A 6,951-nucleotide genomic window follows, 5' to 3' on the forward strand; every position below is an offset into this window, starting at 1 on the left:
GACTCTGTCTCAAAAAAAAAAAAAAAGAAACAAAAAAGAAAATCAATTGACAATTGACGTGAGGTTTGGTTTCTGGGCAAGGATGATACTTCTATAGAACAATTAGTAAAGAGAACGCTGAATTTAACACCTCACTAGGTAGTTTTTTCCCATTAATAAGTACATACTTTTTTGGATGGTGCGTGCTTTCCTTTCTCCCCTCGAGAAAGCCTTAGCTCATACACTTACCCACTTACTTTTGTATTAAAATTGCCTTAGTTTGTAATTCCTCCTTACACAGCTTTATTTTGTTTGAAAACCCTCTGCACTCTGCCGATCTCTTTCTGCGTTGCTGATTTTATCCTCTCTCACCAGATACATCAGTACAACTGCTCCCGACTTAATCAGAAGACTTATTTTGTCCTCCAGTTTCCCATCTCTCACTCACTTCTTGTGCTCATTAACTCTCAGGGTGTCAGAGTTGAAAGGTACCTTAGATGCATCTTGTCTGGAAGTTTTCAGACTGTTCCACAGTGATGTGGAGATGCCTCGGGGACCATAACGGGAGGGGCGCAGCAAGAAGGTATTTGGGCTTCCACCTCTGTTCAGCCAAAGTTATCCACATTTTATCTGTTTTATAGATTGGGGCTCAGTGTATGGGCTTTCTTTGAAAAGGGGTCGATTGCCGTTTCTTTTAGGTGCAAGCAATAGAGATTACTCTGGATAATAAGCAAAAGGAAGGAGGAATAGATTTTGTTAGAAGAACATGGGAGTAGTTGAAAGAAAAGCTAAGCTCCCAGGCCTCAGAAAGAATAGGAACAGGACAACTCTGGGGATGTACATTGTGGGAACTCCTTCTGCTGGGATGAATCAGCTCCAACTGGTCTTCTCCCCTCTGTCACTTTGCTTTGCTAGACATTTACTGTCTCTGAAAAGAGACAGGCTTATCTTCGTTTAGCTGTTGACCTCTGCCCAGAGGAAGACAAGAAATCTTCATGACAGTTCTATCAAGACAGCATGAAATGGGGGAGAAGCTACTTCCCAAGAAAAAATTCACGATTTTTTTTTTTTTTTGAGACAGAGTTTTACTATGTCGCCCTGGGTAGAGTGCCATGGCATGACAGCTCACAGCAACTCCTGGGCTTAAGTGATTCTCTTGCCTCAGCCTCCTGAGTAGCTGGGACTACAGGCGCCCACTACAACACCCAGCTATTTTTTGTTGCAGTTGTCATTGTTGTTTACCAGGCCGGGGCTGGGTTCAATCCCACCAGCCCCGGTGTATGTGGCTGGCACTATAACCATTGTGCCATGGGCGCCAAGCCAATTCATGATTTTTAAACCCAAAAAAGGGGTTCCTAGGAAGGTAAGACAAAGGATGTTCACTACAACTACTTTTTGAAAATTTGAAACTCCATGATAGAGACCAAACTCAGTAAACCAAAGCCTATGTGTTAAAACTAGCCAGTGGCCGGTTTTTGTAAGGCCTGTGAGCTAAGAATGTTTTTTACCATGAAACAAGTACATTTTTTTAGAGATGGGGTCTTGCCATATTGCCTAGGCTGGTCTTGAACTCCTGAGCACAAGTGATTCTCTTGCTTCAGCCTCCCAGGTAGCTGGAAGTACAGGTGCATGCCACCATGTCCAGCCTAATTTTTCTATTTTAAAGAATTTTTTTTAAAAATCCAAAGAATGGGGACCGGACATGGTGGCTTATGCCTGTAATCCTAGCACTCTGGGAGGTCAAGGCGGTGGATTGTTTGAACTCACAAGTTCAACAACAGCATGAACAAAAGCAAGACCCTGTCTCTACTTAAAGTAGAAAAACTGAGGCAAGAGGATGACTTGAGCCTGCTGTGAGCTATGATGCCACAGCACTCTACCCAGGGTGACGGCTTGACACTATATCTCCAAAAAAATACAAATGCAAAGAATGGGCTAAAATATTTGCAAATCATATGTTTGATAAGGGATTTTTACCTAGAATATATAAATAGTACTTACATCTCAATAATAAAAAGACAAATAACTCAATTTTAAAATAGGCAAAGGATTTGAATAGACATTTCTCCAAAGAAGATAAACAAATGGGGCGGTGCCTGTGGCTCAGTAAGTAGGGTGCTGACCCCATATACCGAGGGTGGCAGGTTTGAACCCAGCCCCAGCCAAATGGCAACAAAAAAATAGCCAGGCATTGTGGTGGGCGCCTGTAGTCCCTACTTGGAAGGCTGAGGCAAGAGAATTGCCTAAGCCTAAGAGCTGGAGGTTGCTGTGAACTGTGATGCCACGGCACTCTACCAAGGGTGACAACATGAGACTCTGTCTCTAAAAAAAAAAAAAAAAAAAAGGATAAACAAATGGCCAGGAAACACATGACATGACACCACAGCCTGGGCAACAGAGTGAGACTCTGTCTCAAAAAAAAAAAAAAAAAAAAACCCAAAAAAAAAACTAACTAAAAACCCAGAAAACAACACAAATAACAACAACAATGAAAAACCCACAATGAATTGTACCTTTAAGTGGGTGAATTGTATGATGTGCAAATTATTTCCCAATAAGACTTTTTTTTTTTTTAGCCAGAGTCTCACTATGTCACTCTTGGTAGAGTGCTGTGATGTCACAGCTTACAGTAACCTCAAACTCTTGGGCTTAAGCGATTCTCTTGCCTCAGCCTCCCAAGTAGCTGGGACTACAGGAGCCCACCACAAAGCTCAGCAATTTTGTTGTAGTTGTCATTGTTGTTTGGCAGGCCCGGGCTGGGTTCAAACCTGCCAGCTCCGGTGTATGTGGCTGGCGCCCTAGCTGCTGAGCTACGGGCACCAAGTCAGTAAGACTGTGAAAAAATATATAGGAAGCACGCTGGAGGTCATCTGGGGTCTGCATTGCCTGCATGATTTCCTGTCTTGTCCTTCACAGAAAAAGGTTTTCTGAGCCCTGCTCTGTCCCATCCTCTCCACAGGCAGAGACTGGGAGGGCAGAATGGGGGTCCTGCCTGTGCTCACGCTCCTGTGTGAGTCAGTCGCTACCACACCTCTCATCGACACACACCCACATCCCAAAGCGAGCCATTTGTGTTGCCTAGAGGGTATGGGGATGAACCCCAAAGCCCTGTGGCTAAAGGCTTCCCAATCTGAAGTAGCTAACTCTTGGTTAGACTGGAAGAAGTCTGCAGCTTCCCCTGCGCCACCCCCCCCCCATCACATATTTTCAGTGGTACCTGCTAGCTCCCTGCTAGTTGGGATTTAAAAAACACAATTTATTTTCTTCGCTAAAGCCTATTCTTCTCACACCTTGCAACATTTACAAATTGCTTCAGTAGAAGAAATCCTTAGAAAGTGCGCTAAGACAGTCTCTGTATCCCTTTTCATAAAACATTTAAAGTAAATTTTAAGCACGGATTTGGAACACAGAGCGAAGGGCGTTTCATCTTACTCCTTCAGGATTAAAGGTGCACATGAGCCTCGCCATAAAAATAGCCCGAGAAGGATGCCTTGCTTGGTTCTGTGAGTCTGGTGTTTGATGGTTTGGGGCTGTATCCTTCCCCTCTAAATAAACTGTGATCTCTTTCTGGGGCGTGAGAGTATTTACTTCTGTATATACAACATGGAGTAACGTACGTTGCTGCTGTTACCGTCCTGACCAGAGTGCCTCGTTCACAGCTTTCGTGCCCTTGGACGCCCTTGGAGATGGGTAGGGACCCTGGAAGTGGAGCCCTGCCTGGAGGGGCTGGTCTCTGCAGCCTCCAACTTTGCTTCTCACATTCCTCTGGCCTCTACGCTGATTGGACTGGGGGCCCAGCTCTGTACTCATTCCTGGGCCCACATCTTTCTTCCCCTTTTTGTATCTGCCCCAATCTATTCCTGTGCTGAACTCAGCCTTGGCTCCCAGCATCCCATCCTGGGGCAGCTCTGGGCCCCTGGTTACCGGAGGAGAATTCACACAGCCATCTTTATATCTTTTTTCCTGCCAGCCTCTCAGCCTGGCGCTCCACTGGAGTACAAAGTTTCTAGTAATGAAGGGAAGGAGTGGCCCCAGGTCTCCAAAAGAGCAAATTTGCACTTGACACTTTCTCTAGCTTTGGGGCAAATGCAGTCTAATGGGTGCAGAATGCACTGGTTCTTTCTCTTCCTTCCCTTCCCCTCTTTGCCTTGTAGAGATTCTGCTAGAAAAATCAATCCCTAATTTGAGTAGTTTTGATAGGCTGGTTGGTTTGTTTGTTTTGAGGCAAAGGAGATAATCAACTCAAATCCATTCCTATACACAACCATGCAAGGCTGAGGGAGAGCGTAGGTCCAGGTAGGGCAGAGAAAAACTGCTCCTTAGGCAATGGCTGGCACTCAGGTAACCATGAAGATTAGGTCAAACTGTGGCCGAAGCCCCCCACATCGCATTACACAGCCCTGGACACCAGATTTGAAATACTCATTTCACAACTTTTCCAGCCCCGTCCTGAGGCTGGGAAACACGGAGACAGTTGAGCTATTTGTTTGGAGAGTCTTCAGTGAAGTTGATGAGCTTCTCCCTTTCCAGGAGTGCTTGAAAATGCCAAGAAACTTCATGGATCATTTCACTGCTCTCAATTCTCTCTCGGGTCATTGTTGGCCTTCATCCCAGGCCTCCTCTGGTAGCCAACTCCCTCATTCCAGCAATCATTTCTTTGCAGGAGTTTGCTTCTAACCTTTCAGCGTGTGTCCCAAATATTTAGTGATGGACTCAAGCCAGTAGAATGATTTTTTTTTTCTTTAACTCATTTAAATCACTTAGGAAAAATGAAAGCTGTAAGCTGAATAAACATAGCCGCTGCCTCGGCCCAGTCACTCCTGGCTGGAGCCTCTCTGATCCAGCAGTTCCCGGGGCCCCTTCCGTTCTGCCTCTCACCTTCCTGGTCGATCCAAGGGCACTTGGGATTTAACGATCCGGTCCCACGTTCAGGACGTTTTTGTAAAGTGCCAGCCAACAGTGCTCCCGGAGCAATCAAACCTTGAGTTTTCTCTATGCGCTTCTTTGTTTCCTTCAAGTTTATTATGGGGCATGACACCTGCCATTGATTATGTGGCCCTGGAGCCTGGCTTAGCCAAGTGTGGGGATGGAAAGGGTCGGCTCCCTCCGGAGGGGAGCAGGGCCGAGGGCTGGCACAGGGCAGAGTCGCATTAGGCGCCCTGGCTCTGCTTATTACTTGCTATTTTGAGACTTTCTTCCCATGGAAATGTCGCATGGCTTCAGTGCTAGAAAGAAGCGTGAGATGAATTCCATGTGAGGGAAACATTTTGAGCGTGCTGACACATTCTGTTTGTCTTCCAAGCCTCCCTTAGGTGGTGTCTGCCCACGCCAAGTGAGGAGAAGTGGGGGACTGTGGGGATTAGAGTACCTGACTCCTGCAAGGCTGAAAGGAAGTCCGGAAGGGAGAAGGACAGAGTGAGCCACCTGGTTCCATTTTTCTTCCGTAGTCAAAGGGACCACGTGTAGTCGGCCTAGATTAGGTATCTAACTGCTTTCACGCCCCTCAGCACTTGGGCTGTGTCTGGAAACAGCCCCAGGGAAGCCCGTTCTACTCAGTGGTTATGACCGGGAAAGCTATGAGGAGAGGCCTTTTTTTTTGATACGGAGCCTCAAGCTATCCCCCCTGGGTAGAGTGCCATGACATCACGCTCACAGCAACCTCCAACTCCTGGGCTCAAGCGAGTCTCCTGCCTCAGCCTCCCAAGTAGCTGGGACTACAGGCGCCCAACACAACGCCTGGCCATTTTTTTTTGGTTGCAGCCATCATTGTTGTTTGGCGGGCCCGGGCTGGGGATTCGAACCCACCACCTTAGGTGTATGTGGCTGGCACCTTAGCCGCTTGAGCCACAGGCGCCGAGCTAAGGAGAGGCCTTTAAAAAAAAAATTTTTTTTTGGAGACAGTCTCAGATGTCACCCTTGGTAGAGTGCTGTGGTGTCACAGCTCACAGCAACCTCCAACTCCTGGGCTCAAGTGATTCTCCTGCCTCCACCTCCCAAGTAGCTAAGACTATAGGCGCCCCTCCCCCAATGTCTGGCTGTTTTTTGGTTGCAGTTGTCATTGTTGTTTAGCAGGCCCAGGCCGGGTTCGAACCCGCCAGCCCCTGTGTATGTGGCCAGTGACCTAACCACAGAGCTGCAGGTGCTGAGCCAAGAGAGGCCCTTTTTGATCCTAGGATCATATTAGGGTTTCTAAGCGTATGCATTTTATTCACATAGCCCTTACGGCTTGTAAGAAGGGAAGCGTACATCCAGGATTTGCAGACAAAAGAATTCACTCCAGCCTTGGAGGAAGGACAGGGAGCCATTGGCAAGAAGCAAATTACCCAGAGCGCCCCTGCCTGCCTCCCGGAGAAATAGAAAGCGTATTAAGAGCAGGAAGGAGCCATTTAGCCTAACTTTCCCATCTTTGGGGGATTTACTTTAATCACATCTTTCAGCTCTTTCACCATCCCCGACACTTCCTGACTTCTCCTTGAACAGATCTAGGTGGCTCTCTCTGGAGCCCGCGCCCTTCTCACGCGGGCTGCGTTGCCCTGCCTCTCGTAAGCTATTCCATATGGCTGGGGCCCTTTGTTCTCGCAGTGCTAGGTTTTACAACTTCCCATTGACTCGGAGTTTCTTATTTTTTCAACGGCTTCTTCGGGGATTTGCACCTCCTGCTAATATACAAATTATTTTCTCAGTTGCATCATGTCCGTTCCTAATTTTGAAACCATTTTAAAAGGAGCTCTCCCATGTAAGGACTAGCCAGAGGAATACAGGAAGGAACCGGTACAGAGTCTTAATTCTTCAAGCAAAACTCTCAGGCCCCATCTTGCACAGCCTGCTCAGAAGAAAAACATTCTATAGCTCTGGTCAGAATAAGTCAAAGGCTCAGCGCCTATAGCTCAACTGGCTAAGGCGCCAGCCACGTACACCTAAGGTGGCGGGTTCGAATCCCCAGCCCGGACCCGCCAAACAATAATGACGGCT

Source organism: Otolemur garnettii, unplaced genomic scaffold, assembly GCF_000181295.1.
Source record: "Otolemur garnettii isolate 467f Iridium unplaced genomic scaffold, OtoGar3 scaffold00109, whole genome shotgun sequence".
Lineage (NCBI taxonomy): Eukaryota > Metazoa > Chordata > Mammalia > Primates > Galagidae > Otolemur > Otolemur garnettii.